Source organism: Brachyhypopomus gauderio, unplaced genomic scaffold (assembly GCF_052324685.1).
Source record: "Brachyhypopomus gauderio isolate BG-103 unplaced genomic scaffold, BGAUD_0.2 sc80, whole genome shotgun sequence".
In the NCBI taxonomy this organism is placed as follows: domain Eukaryota; kingdom Metazoa; phylum Chordata; class Actinopteri; order Gymnotiformes; family Hypopomidae; genus Brachyhypopomus; species Brachyhypopomus gauderio.
In genome coordinates, this window is record NW_027506901.1 from 1,166,409 (window position 1) to 1,180,241 (window position 13,833).

At 44.3% G+C, this 13,833-nt stretch overlaps 25 non-coding genes across 25 annotated transcripts; 21 read left to right on the forward strand and 4 right to left on the reverse strand.

Moving 5' to 3' along the window:
• Positions 1 to 138: 138 nt before the first annotated feature.
• On the forward strand, positions 139 to 220 carry trnas-cga (transfer RNA serine (anticodon CGA)). Its single transcript has one exon. It is a non-coding gene; the product is annotated as a tRNA-Ser (tRNA).
• A 181-nt stretch (positions 221 to 401) lies between these two features.
• trnad-guc (transfer RNA aspartic acid (anticodon GUC)) lies at positions 402 to 473 on the reverse strand. Its single transcript has one exon. It is a non-coding gene; the product is annotated as a tRNA-Asp (tRNA).
• A 325-nt stretch (positions 474 to 798) lies between these two features.
• Positions 799 to 880, forward strand: trnas-cga (transfer RNA serine (anticodon CGA)). The gene has a single exon. It is a non-coding gene; the product is annotated as a tRNA-Ser (tRNA).
• Positions 881 to 1,063: 183 nt separating this feature from the next.
• On the reverse strand, positions 1,064 to 1,135 carry trnad-guc (transfer RNA aspartic acid (anticodon GUC)). The gene has a single exon. It is a non-coding gene; the product is annotated as a tRNA-Asp (tRNA).
• Positions 1,136 to 1,460: 325 nt separating this feature from the next.
• Positions 1,461 to 1,542, forward strand: trnas-uga (transfer RNA serine (anticodon UGA)). The gene has a single exon. It is a non-coding gene; the product is annotated as a tRNA-Ser (tRNA).
• A 580-nt stretch (positions 1,543 to 2,122) lies between these two features.
• On the forward strand, positions 2,123 to 2,204 carry trnas-cga (transfer RNA serine (anticodon CGA)). The gene has a single exon. It is a non-coding gene; the product is annotated as a tRNA-Ser (tRNA).
• Positions 2,205 to 2,387: 183 nt separating this feature from the next.
• Positions 2,388 to 2,459, reverse strand: trnad-guc (transfer RNA aspartic acid (anticodon GUC)). The gene has a single exon. It is a non-coding gene; the product is annotated as a tRNA-Asp (tRNA).
• Positions 2,460 to 2,784: 325 nt separating this feature from the next.
• Positions 2,785 to 2,866, forward strand: trnas-uga (transfer RNA serine (anticodon UGA)). The gene has a single exon. It is a non-coding gene; the product is annotated as a tRNA-Ser (tRNA).
• A 580-nt stretch (positions 2,867 to 3,446) lies between these two features.
• On the forward strand, positions 3,447 to 3,528 carry trnas-cga (transfer RNA serine (anticodon CGA)). Its single transcript has one exon. It is a non-coding gene; the product is annotated as a tRNA-Ser (tRNA).
• A 580-nt stretch (positions 3,529 to 4,108) lies between these two features.
• On the forward strand, positions 4,109 to 4,190 carry trnas-uga (transfer RNA serine (anticodon UGA)). Its single transcript has one exon. It is a non-coding gene; the product is annotated as a tRNA-Ser (tRNA).
• A 562-nt stretch (positions 4,191 to 4,752) lies between these two features.
• trnas-cga (transfer RNA serine (anticodon CGA)) lies at positions 4,753 to 4,834 on the forward strand. Its single transcript has one exon. It is a non-coding gene; the product is annotated as a tRNA-Ser (tRNA).
• Positions 4,835 to 5,017: 183 nt separating this feature from the next.
• trnad-guc (transfer RNA aspartic acid (anticodon GUC)) lies at positions 5,018 to 5,089 on the reverse strand. The gene has a single exon. It is a non-coding gene; the product is annotated as a tRNA-Asp (tRNA).
• Positions 5,090 to 5,414: 325 nt separating this feature from the next.
• On the forward strand, positions 5,415 to 5,496 carry trnas-uga (transfer RNA serine (anticodon UGA)). Its single transcript has one exon. It is a non-coding gene; the product is annotated as a tRNA-Ser (tRNA).
• A 580-nt stretch (positions 5,497 to 6,076) lies between these two features.
• trnas-cga (transfer RNA serine (anticodon CGA)) lies at positions 6,077 to 6,158 on the forward strand. The gene has a single exon. It is a non-coding gene; the product is annotated as a tRNA-Ser (tRNA).
• Positions 6,159 to 6,738: 580 nt separating this feature from the next.
• Positions 6,739 to 6,820, forward strand: trnas-uga (transfer RNA serine (anticodon UGA)). Its single transcript has one exon. It is a non-coding gene; the product is annotated as a tRNA-Ser (tRNA).
• A 580-nt stretch (positions 6,821 to 7,400) lies between these two features.
• trnas-cga (transfer RNA serine (anticodon CGA)) lies at positions 7,401 to 7,482 on the forward strand. Its single transcript has one exon. It is a non-coding gene; the product is annotated as a tRNA-Ser (tRNA).
• A 580-nt stretch (positions 7,483 to 8,062) lies between these two features.
• On the forward strand, positions 8,063 to 8,144 carry trnas-uga (transfer RNA serine (anticodon UGA)). Its single transcript has one exon. It is a non-coding gene; the product is annotated as a tRNA-Ser (tRNA).
• A 562-nt stretch (positions 8,145 to 8,706) lies between these two features.
• trnas-cga (transfer RNA serine (anticodon CGA)) lies at positions 8,707 to 8,788 on the forward strand. Its single transcript has one exon. It is a non-coding gene; the product is annotated as a tRNA-Ser (tRNA).
• Positions 8,789 to 9,368: 580 nt separating this feature from the next.
• Positions 9,369 to 9,450, forward strand: trnas-uga (transfer RNA serine (anticodon UGA)). Its single transcript has one exon. It is a non-coding gene; the product is annotated as a tRNA-Ser (tRNA).
• A 580-nt stretch (positions 9,451 to 10,030) lies between these two features.
• Positions 10,031 to 10,112, forward strand: trnas-cga (transfer RNA serine (anticodon CGA)). Its single transcript has one exon. It is a non-coding gene; the product is annotated as a tRNA-Ser (tRNA).
• A 580-nt stretch (positions 10,113 to 10,692) lies between these two features.
• On the forward strand, positions 10,693 to 10,774 carry trnas-uga (transfer RNA serine (anticodon UGA)). Its single transcript has one exon. It is a non-coding gene; the product is annotated as a tRNA-Ser (tRNA).
• Positions 10,775 to 11,354: 580 nt separating this feature from the next.
• trnas-cga (transfer RNA serine (anticodon CGA)) lies at positions 11,355 to 11,436 on the forward strand. Its single transcript has one exon. It is a non-coding gene; the product is annotated as a tRNA-Ser (tRNA).
• Positions 11,437 to 12,016: 580 nt separating this feature from the next.
• Positions 12,017 to 12,098, forward strand: trnas-uga (transfer RNA serine (anticodon UGA)). The gene has a single exon. It is a non-coding gene; the product is annotated as a tRNA-Ser (tRNA).
• Positions 12,099 to 12,660: 562 nt separating this feature from the next.
• On the forward strand, positions 12,661 to 12,742 carry trnas-cga (transfer RNA serine (anticodon CGA)). The gene has a single exon. It is a non-coding gene; the product is annotated as a tRNA-Ser (tRNA).
• A 580-nt stretch (positions 12,743 to 13,322) lies between these two features.
• Positions 13,323 to 13,404, forward strand: trnas-uga (transfer RNA serine (anticodon UGA)). Its single transcript has one exon. It is a non-coding gene; the product is annotated as a tRNA-Ser (tRNA).
• The last annotated feature ends 429 nt before the right edge of the window (positions 13,405 to 13,833 follow it).

Consider the following 13,833-nt stretch of genomic DNA (forward strand, 5'->3'; position numbering starts at 1 on the left):
TAGACTCTTATGGAGATTCATGTATTTGAATTTACTTCTTAAGCCATTGGCAACTCAGAATCAATGACATCTGTGCACTCCTCCTTGAGCTAGAGGAAGTCAAAGGAATTGATCTCGATTCTACTCCTACACGTTTGGGCTGCAATGGCCGAGAGGTTAAGGCGTTGGACTCGAAATCCAATGGGGTTTCCCTGCGCAGGTTTGACTCCTGCTTGCAGCGTAGAGAAGAAAATATCGTATCCCTTTTTGGATGTGGTAAAATAGAGTCTACTCTCCTCATGCTTGCCAGTTTTGAATATGCTTCTCATGCCATTTGTAAATTTGTGCTGTCAAACTGTAGCAGTCCAGTGGAAAGACTGTCTGGTCACTGGTTTCTCTGCCTTGTGCTTAAAAAGAAAGAACTCCCCGTCGGGGAATCGAACCCCGGTCTTCCGCATGACAGGCGGAGATACTATCCACTATACTAACGAGGACGTATGTCTTATCATGCAGTGATGCTGAGTGAGGTGACTTGCACCTGTACCCTTGATTTTGAAAGTTGCATAAGAAAGATCTGCAATCAATAGATCAAACGCCACATCTCACTTTTGATTCACAGAATGCCACGCTTTTGAACACCTGATCACCTGGAGTTGATACCAGCTTGAAGTTAACAGTGAGTAGACTCTTATGGAGATTCATGTATTTGAATTTACTTCTTAAGCCATTGGCAACTCAGAATCAATGACATCTGTGCACTCCTCCTTGAGCTTGAGGAAGTCAAAGGAATTGATCTCGATTCTACTCCTACGCATTTGGGCTGCAATGGCCGAGAGGTTAAGGCGTTGGACTCGAAATCCAATGGGGTTTCCCTGTGCAGGTTCGACTCCTGCTTGCAGCGTAGAGAAGAAAATATCGTATCCCTTTTTGGATGTGTGGTAAAATAGAGTCTACTCTCCTCATGCTTGCCAGTTTTGAATATGCTTCTCATGCCATTTGTAAATTTGTGCTGTCAAACTGTAGCAGTCCAGTGGAAAGACTGTCTGGTCACTGGTTTCTCTGCCTTGTGCTTAAAAAGAAAGAACTCCCCGTCGGGGAATCGAACCCCGGTCTTCCGCATGACAGGCGGAGATACTATCCACTATACTAACGAGGACGTATGTCTTATCATGCAGTGATGCTGAGTGAGGTGACTTGCACCTGTACCCTTGATTTTGAAAGTTGCATAAGAAAGATCTGCAATCAATAGATCAAACGCCACATCTCACTTTTGATTCACAGAATGCCACGCTTTTGAACACCTGATCACCTGGAGTTGATACCAGCTTGAAGTTAACAGTGAGTAGACTCTTATGGAGATTCATGTATTTGAATTTACTTCTTAAGCCATTGGCAACTCATAAGCAATCACATCTGTGCACTCCTCCTTGAGCTTGAGGAAGTCAAAGGAATTGATCTCGATTCTACTCCTACACATTTGGTCTGCAATGGCCGAGAGGTTAAGGCGTTGGACTTGAAATCCAATGGGGTTTCCCCGCGCAGGTTCGACTCCTGCTTGCAGCGTAGAGAAGAAAATGTTGTATCCCTTTTTGGATGTGTGGTAAAATAGAGTCTACTCTCCTCATGGTTGCCAGTTTTTAATATGCTTCTCATGCCATTTGTAAATTTGTGCTGTCAAACTGTAGCAGTCCAGTGGAAAGACTGTCTGGTCACTGGTTTCTCTGCCTTGTGCTTAAAAAGAAAGAACTCCGCGTCGGGGAACCGAACCCCGGTCTTCCGCGTGACAGGCGGAGATACTATCCACTATACTAACGAGGACGTATGTCTTATCATGCAGTGATGCTGAGTGAGGTGACTTGCACCTGTACCCTTGATTTTGAAAGTTGCATAAAAAAGATCTGCAATCAATAGATCAAACGCCACATCTCACTTTTGATTCACAGAATGCCACGCTTTTGAACACCTGATCACCTGGAGTTGATACCAGCTTGAAGTTAACAGTGAGTAGACTCTTATGGAGATTCATGTATTTGAATTTACTTCTTAAGCCATTGGCAACTCAGAATCAATGACATCTGTGCACTCCTCCTTGAGCTTGAGGAAGTCAAAGGAATTGATCTCGATTCTACTCCTACACATTTGGGCTGCAATGGCCGAGAGGTTAAGGCGTTGGACTCGAAATCCAATGGGGTTTCCCCGCGCAGGTTCGACTCCTGCTTGCAGCGTAGAGAAGAAAATGTTGTATCCCTTTTTGGATGTGTGGTAAAATAGAGTCTACTCTCCTCATGCTTGCCAGTTTTGAATATGCTTCTCATGCCATTTGTAAATTTGTGCTGTCAAACTGTAGCAGTCCAGTGGAAAGACTGTCTGGTCACTGGTTTCTCTGCCTTGTGCTTAAAAAGAAAGAACTCCCCGTCGGGGAATCGAACCCCGGTCTTCCGCGTGACAGGCGGAGATACTATCCACTATACTAACGAGGACGTATGTCTTATCATGCAGTGATGCTGAGTGAGGTGACTTGCACCTGTACCCTTGATTTTGAAAGTTGCATAAGAAAGATCTGCAATCAATAGATCAAACGCCACATCTCACTTTTGATTCACAGAATGCCACGCTTTTGAACACCTGATCACCTGGAGTTGATACCAGCTTGAAGTTAACAGTGAGTAGACTCTTATGGAGATTCATGTATTTGAATTTACTTCTTAAGCCATTGGCAACTCATAAGCAATCACATCTGTGCACTCCTCCTTGAGCTTGAGGAAGTCAAAGGAATTGATCTCGATTCTACTCCTACACATTTGGTCTGCAATGGCCGAGAGGTTAAGGCGTTGGACTTGAAATCCAATGGGGTTTCCCCGCGCAGGTTCGACTCCTGCTTGCAGCGTAGAGAAGAAAATGTTGTATCCCTTTTTGGATGTGTGGTAAAATAGAGTCTACTCTCCTCATGGTTGCCAGTTTTTAATATGCTTCTCATGCCATTTGTAAATTTGTGCTGTCAAACTGTAGCAGTCCAGTGGAAAGACTGTCTGGTCACTGGTTTCTCTGCCTTGTGCTTAAAAAGAAAGAACTCCCCGTCGGGGAACCGAACCCCGGTCTTCCGCGTGACAGGCGGAGATACTATCCACTATACTAACGAGGACGTATGTCTTATCATGCAGTGATGCTGAGTGAGGTGACTTGCACCTGTACCCTTGATTTTGAAAGTTGCATAAAAAAGATCTGCAATCAATAGATCAAACGCCACATCTCACTTTTGATTCACAGAATGCCACGCTTTTGAACACCTGATCACCTGGAGTTGATACCAGCTTGAAGTTAACAGTGAGTAGACTCTTATGGAGATTCATGTATTTGAATTTACTTCTTAAGCCATTGGCAACTCAGAATCAATGACATCTGTGCACTCCTCCTTGAGCTTGAGGAAGTCAAAGGAATTGATCTCGATTCTACTCCTACACATTTGGGCTGCAATGGCCGAGAGGTTAAGGCGTTGGACTCGAAATCCAATGGGGTTTCCCCGCGCAGGTTCGACTCCTGCTTGCAGCGTAGAGAAGAAAATGTTGTATCCCTTTTTGGATGTGTGGTAAAATAGAGTCTACTCTCCTCATGCTTGCCAGTTTTGAATATGCTTCTCATGCCATTTGTAAATTTGTGCTGTCAAACTGTAGCAGTCCAGTGGAAAGACTGTCTGGTCACTGGTTTCTCTGCCTTGTGCTTAAAAAGAAAGAACTCCGCGTCGGGGAATCGAACCCCGGTCTTCCGCGTGACAGGCGGAGATACTATCCACTATACTAACGAGGACGTATGTCTTATCATGCAGTGATGCTGAGTGAGGTGACTTGCACCTGTACCCTTGATTTTGAAAGTTGCATAAGAAAGATCTGCAATCAATAGATCAAACGCCACATCTCACTTTTGATTCACAGAATGCCACGCTTTTGAACACCTGATCACCTGGAGTTGATACCAGCTTGAAGTTAACAGTGAGTAGACTCTTATGGAGATTCATGTATTTGAATTTACTTCTTAAGCCATTGGCAACTCATAAGCAATCACATCTGTGCACTCCTCCTTGAGCTTGAGGAAGTCAAAGGAATTGATCTCGATTCTACTCCTACACATTTGGTCTGCAATGGCCGAGAGGTTAAGGCGTTGGACTTGAAATCCAATGGGGTTTCCCCGCGCAGGTTCGACTCCTGCTTGCAGTGTAGAGAAGAAAATGTTGTATCCCTTTTTGGATGTGTGGTAAAATAGAGTCTACTCTCCTCATGGTTGCCAGTTTTTAATATGCTTCTCATGCCATTTGTAAATTTGTGCTGTCAAACTGTAGCAGTCCAGTGGAAAGACTGTCTGGTCACTGGTTTCTCTGCCTTGTGCTTAAAAAGAAAGAACTCCCCGGTCTTCCGCGTGACAGGCAGAGATACTATCCACTATACTAACGAGGACGTATGTCTTATCATGCAGTGATGCTGAGTGAGGTGACTTGCACCTGTACCCTTGATTTTGAAAGTTGCATAAAAAAGATCTGCAATCAATAGATCAAACGCCACATCTCACTTTTGATTCACAGAATGCCACGCTTTTGAACACCTGATCACCTGGAGTTGATACCAGCTTGAAGTTAACAGTGAGTAGACTCTTATGGAGATTCATGTATTTGAATTTACTTCTTAAGCCATTGGCAACTCAGAATCAATGACATCTGTGCACTCCTCCTTGAGCTTGAGGAAGTCAAAGGAATTGATCTCGATTCTACTCCTACACATTTGGGCTGCAATGGCCGAGAGGTTAAGGCGTTGGACTCGAAATCCAATGGGGTTTCCCCGCGCAGGTTCGACTCCTGCTTGCAGCGTAGAGAAGAAAATGTTGTATCCCTTTTTGGATGTGTGGTAAAATAGAGTCTACTCTCCTCATGCTTGCCAGTTTTGAATATGCTTCTCATGCCATTTGTAAATTTGTGCTGTCAAACTGTAGCAGTCCAGTGGAAAGACTGTCTGGTCACTGGTTTCTCTGCCTTGTGCTTAAAAAGAAAGAACTCCCTGTCGGGGAATCGAACCCCGGTCTTCCGCGTGACAGGCGGAGATACTATCCACTATACTAACGAGGACGTATGTCTTATCATGCAGTGATGCTGAGTGAGGTGACTTGCACCTGTACCCTTGATTTTGAAAGTTGCATAAGAAAGATCTGCAATCAATAGATCAAACGCCACATCTCACTTTTGATTCACAGAATGCCACGCTTTTGAACACCTGATCACCTGGAGTTGATACCAGCTTGAAGTTAACAGTGAGTAGACTCTTATGGAGATTCATGTATTTGAATTTACTTCTTAAGCCATTGGCAACTCATAAGCAATCACATCTGTGCACTCCTCCTTGAGCTTGAGGAAGTCAAAGGAATTGATCTCGATTCTACTCCTACACATTTGGTCTGCAATGGCCGAGAGGTTAAGGCGTTGGACTTGAAATCCAATGGGGTTTCCCCGCGCAGGTTCGACTCCTGCTTGCAGCGTAGAGAAGAAAATGTTGTATCCCTTTTTGGATGTGTGGTAAAATAGAGTCTACTCTCCTCATGGTTGCCAGTTTTTAATATGCTTCTCATGCCATTTGTAAATTTGTGCTGTCAAACTGTAGCAGTCCAGTGGAAAGACTGTCTGGTCACTGGTTTCTCTGCCTTGTGCTTAAAAAGAAAGAACTCCCCGTCGGGGAACCGAACCCCGGTCTTCCGCGTGACAGGCGGAGATACTATCCACTATACTAACGAGGACGTATGTCTTATCATGCAGGGATGCTGAGTGAGGTGACTTGCACCTGTACCCTTGATTTTGAAAGTTGCATAAAAAAGATCTGCAATCAATAGATCAAACGCCACATCTCACTTTTGATTCACAGAATGCCACGCTTTTGAACACCTGATCACCTGGAGTTGATACCAGCTTGAAGTTAACAGTGAGTAGACTCTTATGGAGATTCATGTATTTGAATTTACTTCTTAAGCCATTGGCAACTCAGAATCAATGACATCTGTGCACTCCTCCTTGAGCTTGAGGAAGTCAAAGGAATTGATCTCGATTCTACTCCTACACATTTGGGCTGCAATGGCCGAGAGGTTAAGGCGTTGGACTCGAAATCCAATGGGGTTTCCCCGCGCAGGTTCGACTCCTGCTTGCAGCGTAGAGAAGAAAATGTTGTATCCCTTTTTGGATGTGTGGTAAAATAGAGTCTACTCTCCTCATGCTTGCCAGTTTTGAATATGCTTCTCATGCCATTTGTAAATTTGTGCTGTCAAACTGTAGCAGTCCAGTGGAAAGACTGTCTGGTCACTGGTTTCTCTGCCTTGTGCTTAAAAAGAAAGAACTCCGCGTCGGGGAATCGAACCCCGGTCTTCCGCGTGACAGGCGGAGATACTATCCACTATACTAACGAGGACGTATGTCTTATCATGCAGTGATGCTGAGTGAGGTGACTTGCACCTGTACCCTTGATTTTGAAAGTTGCATAAGAAAGATCTGCAATCAATAGATCAAACGCCACATCTCACTTTTGATTCACAGAATGCCACGCTTTTGAACACCTGATCACCTGGAGTTGATACCAGCTTGAAGTTAACAGTGAGTAGACTCTTATGGAGATTCATGTATTTGAATTTACTTCTTAAGCCATTGGCAACTCATAAGCAATCACATCTGTGCACTCCTCCTTGAGCTTGAGGAAGTCAAAGGAATTGATCTCGATTCTACTCCTACACATTTGGTCTGCAATGGCCGAGAGGTTAAGGCGTTGGACTTGAAATCCAATGGGGTTTCCCCGCGCAGGTTCGACTCCTGCTTGCAGCGTAGAGAAGAAAATGTTGTATCCCTTTTTGGATGTGTGGTAAAATAGAGTCTACTCTCCTCATGGTTGCCAGTTTTTAATATGCTTCTCATGCCATTTGTAAATTTGTGCTGTCAAACTGTAGCAGTCCAGTGGAAAGACTGTCTGGTCACTGGTTTCTCTGCCTTGTGCTTAAAAAGAAAGAACTCCCCGTCGGGGAACCGAACCCCGGTCTTCCGCGTGACAGGCGGAGATACTATCCACTATACTAACGAGGACGTATGTCTTATCATGCAGTGATGCTGAGTGAGGTGACTTGCACCTGTACCCTTGATTTTGAAAGTTGCATAAAAAAGATCTGCAATCAATAGATCAAACGCCACATCTCACTTTTGATTCACAGAATGCCACGCTTTTGAACACCTGATCACCTGGAGTTGATACCAGCTTGAAGTTAACAGTGAGTAGACTCTTATGGAGATTCATGTATTTGAATTTACTTCTTAAGCCATTGGCAACTCAGAATCAATGACATCTGTGCACTCCTCCTTGAGCTTGAGGAAGTCAAAGGAATTGATCTCGATTCTACTCCTACACATTTGGGCTGCAATGGCCGAGAGGTTAAGGCGTTGGACTCGAAATCCAATGGGGTTTCCCCGCGCAGGTTCGACTCCTGCTTGCAGCGTAGAGAAGAAAATGTTGTATCCCTTTTTGGATGTGTGGTAAAATAGAGTCTACTCTCCTCATGCTTGCCAGTTTTGAATATGCTTCTCATGCCATTTGTAAATTTGTGCTGTCAAACTGTAGCAGTCCAGTGGAAAGACTGTCTGGTCACTGGTTTCTCTGCCTTGTGCTTAAAAAGAAAGAACTCCGCGTCGGGGAATCGAACCCCGGTCTTCCGCGTGACAGGCGGAGATACTATCCACTATACTAACGAGGACGTATGTCTTATCATGCAGTGATGCTGAGTGAGGTGACTTGCACCTGTACCCTTGATTTTGAAAGTTGCATAAGAAAGATCTGCAATCAATAGATCAAACGCCACATCTCACTTTTGATTCACAGAATGCCACGCTTTTGAACACCTGATCACCTGGAGTTGATACCAGCTTGAAGTTAACAGTGAGTAGACTCTTATGGAGATTCATGTATTTGAATTTACTTCTTAAGCCATTGGCAACTCATAAGCAATCACATCTGTGCACTCCTCCTTGAGCTTGAGGAAGTCAAAGGAATTGATCTCGATTCTACTCCTACACATTTGGTCTGCAATGGCCGAGAGGTTAAGGCGTTGGACTTGAAATCCAATGGGGTTTCCCCGCGCAGGTTCGACTCCTGCTTGCAGTGTAGAGAAGAAAATGTTGTATCCCTTTTTGGATGTGTGGTAAAATAGAGTCTACTCTCCTCATGGTTGCCAGTTTTTAATATGCTTCTCATGCCATTTGTAAATTTGTGCTGTCAAACTGTAGCAGTCCAGTGGAAAGACTGTCTGGTCACTGGTTTCTCTGCCTTGTGCTTAAAAAGAAAGAACTCCCCGGTCTTCCGCGTGACAGGCAGAGATACTATCCACTATACTAACGAGGACGTATGTCTTATCATGCAGTGATGCTGAGTGAGGTGACTTGCACCTGTACCCTTGATTTTGAAAGTTGCATAAAAAAGATCTGCAATCAATAGATCAAACGCCACATCTCACTTTTGATTCACAGAATGCCACGCTTTTGAACACCTGATCACCTGGAGTTGATACCAGCTTGAAGTTAACAGTGAGTAGACTCTTATGGAGATTCATGTATTTGAATTTACTTCTTAAGCCATTGGCAACTCAGAATCAATGACATCTGTGCACTCCTCCTTGAGCTTGAGGAAGTCAAAGGAATTGATCTCGATTCTACTCCTACACATTTGGGCTGCAATGGCCGAGAGGTTAAGGCGTTGGACTCGAAATCCAATGGGGTTTCCCCGCGCAGGTTCGACTCCTGCTTGCAGCGTAGAGAAGAAAATGTTGTATCCCTTTTTGGATGTGTGGTAAAATAGAGTCTACTCTCCTCATGCTTGCCAGTTTTGAATATGCTTCTCATGCCATTTGTAAATTTGTGCTGTCAAACTGTAGCAGTCCAGTGGAAAGACTGTCTGGTCACTGGTTTCTCTGCCTTGTGCTTAAAAAGAAAGAACTCCCTGTCGGGGAATCGAACCCCGGTCTTCCGCGTGACAGGCGGAGATACTATCCACTATACTAACGAGGACGTATGTCTTATCATGCAGTGATGCTGAGTGAGGTGACTTGCACCTGTACCCTTGATTTTGAAAGTTGCATAAGAAAGATCTGCAATCAATAGATCAAACGCCACATCTCACTTTTGATTCACAGAATGCCACGCTTTTGAACACCTGATCACCTGGAGTTGATACCAGCTTGAAGTTAACAGTGAGTAGACTCTTATGGAGATTCATGTATTTGAATTTACTTCTTAAGCCATTGGCAACTCATAAGCAATCACATCTGTGCACTCCTCCTTGAGCTTGAGGAAGTCAAAGGAATTGATCTCGATTCTACTCCTACACATTTGGTCTGCAATGGCCGAGAGGTTAAGGCGTTGGACTTGAAATCCAATGGGGTTTCCCCGCGCAGGTTCGACTCCTGCTTGCAGCGTAGAGAAGAAAATGTTGTATCCCTTTTTGGATGTGTGGTAAAATAGAGTCTACTCTCCTCATGGTTGCCAGTTTTTAATATGCTTCTCATGCCATTTGTAAATTTGTGCTGTCAAACTGTAGCAGTCCAGTGGAAAGACTGTCTGGTCACTGGTTTCTCTGCCTTGTGCTTAAAAAGAAAGAACTCCCCGTCGGGGAACCGAACCCCGGTCTTCCGCGTGACAGGCGGAGATACTATCCACTATACTAACGAGGACGTATGTCTTATCATGCAGGGATGCTGAGTGAGGTGACTTGCACCTGTACCCTTGATTTTGAAAGTTGCATAAAAAAGATCTGCAATCAATAGATCAAACGCCACATCTCACTTTTGATTCACAGAATGCCACGCTTTTGAACACCTGATCACCTGGAGTTGATACCAGCTTGAAGTTAACAGTGAGTAGACTCTTATGGAGATTCATGTATTTGAATTTACTTCTTAAGCCATTGGCAACTCAGAATCAATGACATCTGTGCACTCCTCCTTGAGCTTGAGGAAGTCAAAGGAATTGATCTCGATTCTACTCCTACACATTTGGGCTGCAATGGCCGAGAGGTTAAGGCGTTGGACTCGAAATCCAATGGGGTTTCCCCGCGCAGGTTCGACTCCTGCTTGCAGCGTAGAGAAGAAAATGTTGTATCCCTTTTTGGATGTGTGGTAAAATAGAGTCTACTCTCCTCATGCTTGCCAGTTTTGAATATGCTTCTCATGCCATTTGTAAATTTGTGCTGTCAAACTGTAGCAGTCCAGTGGAAAGACTGTCTGGTCACTGGTTTCTCTGCCTTGTGCTTAAAAAGAAAGAACTCCGCGTCGGGGAAGCGAACCCCGGTCTTCCGCGTGACAGGCGGAGATACTATCCACTATACTAACGAGGACGTATGTCTTATCATGCAGTGATGCTGAGTGAGGTGACTTGCACCTGTACCCTTGATTTTGAAAGTTGCATAAGAAAGATCTGCAATCAATAGATCAAACGCCACATCTCACTTTTGATTCACAGAATGCCACGCTTTTGAACACCTGATCACCTGGAGTTGATACCAGCTTGAAGTTAACAGTGAGTAGACTCTTATGGAGATTCATGTATTTGAATTTACTTCTTAAGCCATTGGCAACTCATAAGCAATCACATCTGTGCACTCCTCCTTGAGCTTGAGGAAGTCAAAGGAATTGATCTCGATTCTACTCCTACACATTTGGTCTGCAATGGCCGAGAGGTTAAGGCGTTGGACTTGAAATCCAATGGGGTTTCCCCGCGCAGGTTCGACTCCTGCTTGCAGCGTAGAGAAGAAAATGTTGTATCCCTTTTTGGATGTGTGGTAAAATAGAGTCTACTCTCCTCATGGTTGCCAGTTTTTAATATGCTTCTCATGCCATTTGTAAATTTGTGCTGTCAAACTGTAGCAGTCCAGTGGAAAGACTGTCTGGTCACTGGTTTCTCTGCCTTGTGCTTAAAAAGAAAGAACTCCCCGTCGGGGAACCGAACCCCGGTCTTCCGCGTGACAGGCGGAGATACTATCCACTATACTAACGAGGACGTATGTCTTATCATGCAGTGATGCTGAGTGAGGTGACTTGCACCTGTACCCTTGATTTTGAAAGTTGCATAAAAAAGATCTGCAATCAATAGATCAAACGCCACATCTCACTTTTGATTCACAGAATGCCACGCTTTTGAACACCTGATCACCTGGAGTTGATACCAGCTTGAAGTTAACAGTGAGTAGACTCTTATGGAGATTCATGTATTTGAATTTACTTCTTAAGCCATTGGCAACTCAGAATCAATGACATCTGTGCACTCCTCCTTGAGCTTGAGGAAGTCAAAGGAATTGATCTCGATTCTACTCCTACACATTTGGGCTGCAATGGCCGAGAGGTTAAGGCGTTGGACTCGAAATCCAATGGGGTTTCCCCGCGCAGGTTCGACTCCTGCTTGCAGCGTAGAGAAGAAAATGTTGTATCCCTTTTTGGATGTGTGGTAAAATAGAGTCTACTCTCCTCATGCTTGCCAGTTTTGAATATGCTTCTCATGCCATTTGTAAATTTGTGCTGTCAAACTGTAGCAGTCCAGTGGAAAGACTGTCTGGTCACTGGTTTCTCTGCCTTGTGCTTAAAAAGAAAGAACTCCGCGTCGGGGAATCGAACCCCGGTCTTCCGCGTGACAGGCGGAGATACTATCCACTATACTAACGAGGACGTATGTCTTATCATGCAGTGATGCTGAGTGAGGTGACTTGCACCTGTACCCTTGATTTTGAAAGTTGCATAAGAAAGATCTGCAATCAATAGATCAAACGCCACATCTCACTTTTGATTCACAGAATGCCACGCTTTTGAACACCTGATCACCTGGAGTTGATACCAGCTTGAAGTTAACAGTGAGTAGACTCTTATGGAGATTCATGTATTTGAATTTACTTCTTAAGCCATTGGCAACTCATAAGCAATCACATCTGTGCACTCCTCCTTGAGCTTGAGGAAGTCAAAGGAATTGATCTCGATTCTACTCCTACACATTTGGTCTGCAATGGCCGAGAGGTTAAGGCGTTGGACTTGAAATCCAATGGGGTTTCCCCGCGCAGGTTCGACTCCTGCTTGCAGTGTAGAGAAGAAAATGTTGTATCCCTTTTTGGATGTGTGGTAAAATAGAGTCTACTCTCCTCATGGTTGCCAGTTTTTAATATGCTTCTCATGCCATTTGTAAATTTGTGCTGTCAAACTGTAGCAGTCCAGTGGAAAGACTGTCTGGTCACTGGTTTCTCTGCCTTGTGCTTAAAAAGAAAGAACTCCCCGGTCTTCCGCGTGACAGGCAGAGATACTATCCACTATACTAACGAGGACGTATGTCTTATCATGCAGTGATGCTGAGTGAGGTGACTTGCACCTGTACCCTTGATTTTGAAAGTTGCATAAAAAAGATCTGCAATCAATAGATCAAACGCCACATCTCACTTTTGATTCACAGAATGCCACGCTTTTGAACACCTGATCACCTGGAGTTGATACCAGCTTGAAGTTAACAGTGAGTAGACTCTTATGGAGATTCATGTATTTGAATTTACTTCTTAAGCCATTGGCAACTCAGAATCAATGACATCTGTGCACTCCTCCTTGAGCTTGAGGAAGTCAAAGGAATTGATCTCGATTCTACTCCTACACATTTGGGCTGCAATGGCCGAGAGGTTAAGGCGTTGGACTCGAAATCCAATGGGGTTTCCCCGCGCAGGTTCGACTCCTGCTTGCAGCGTAGAGAAGAAAATGTTGTATCCCTTTTTGGATGTGTGGTAAAATAGAGTCTACTCTCCTCATGCTTGCCAGTTTTGAATATGCTTCTCATGCCATTTGTAAATTTGTGCTGTCAAACTGTAGCAGTCCAGTGGAAAGACTGTCTGGTCACTGGTTTCTCTGCCTTGTGCTTAAAAAGAAAGAACTCCCTGTCGGGGAATCGAACCCCGGTCTTCCGCGTGACAGGCGGAGATACTATCCACTATACTAACGAGGACGTATGTCTTATCATGCAGTGATGCTGAGTGAGGTGACTTGCACCTGTACCCTTGATTTTGAAAGTTGCATAAGAAAGATCTGCAATCAATAGATCAAACGCCACATCTCACTTTTGATTCACAGAATGCCACGCTTTTGAACACCTGATCACCTGGAGTTGATACCAGCTTGAAGTTAACAGTGAGTAGACTCTTATGGAGATTCATGTATTTGAATTTACTTCTTAAGCCATTGGCAACTCATAAGCAATCACATCTGTGCACTCCTCCTTGAGCTTGAGGAAGTCAAAGGAATTGATCTCGATTCTACTCCTACACATTTGGTCTGCAATGGCCGAGAGGTTAAGGCGTTGGACTTGAAATCCAATGGGGTTTCCCCGCGCAGGTTCGACTCCTGCTTGCAGCGTAGAGAAGAAAATGTTGTATCCCTTTTTGGATGTGTGGTAAAATAGAGTCTACTCTCCTCATGGTTGCCAGTTTTTAATATGCTTCTCATGCCATTTGTAAATTTGTGCTGTCAAACTGTAGCAGTCCAGTGGAAAGACTGTCTGGTCACTGGTTTCTCTGCCTTGTGCTTAAAAAGAAAGAACTCCCCGTCGGGGAACCGAACCACGGTCTTCCGCGTGACAGGCGGAGATACTATCCACTATACTAACGAGGACGTATGTCTTATCATGCAGGGATGCTGAGTGAGGTGACTTGCACCTGTACCCTTGATTTTGAAAGTTGCATAAAAAAGATCTGCAATCAATAGATCAAACGCCACATCTCACTTTTGATTCACAGAATGCCACGCTTTTGAACACCTGATCACCTGGAGTTGATACCAGCTTGA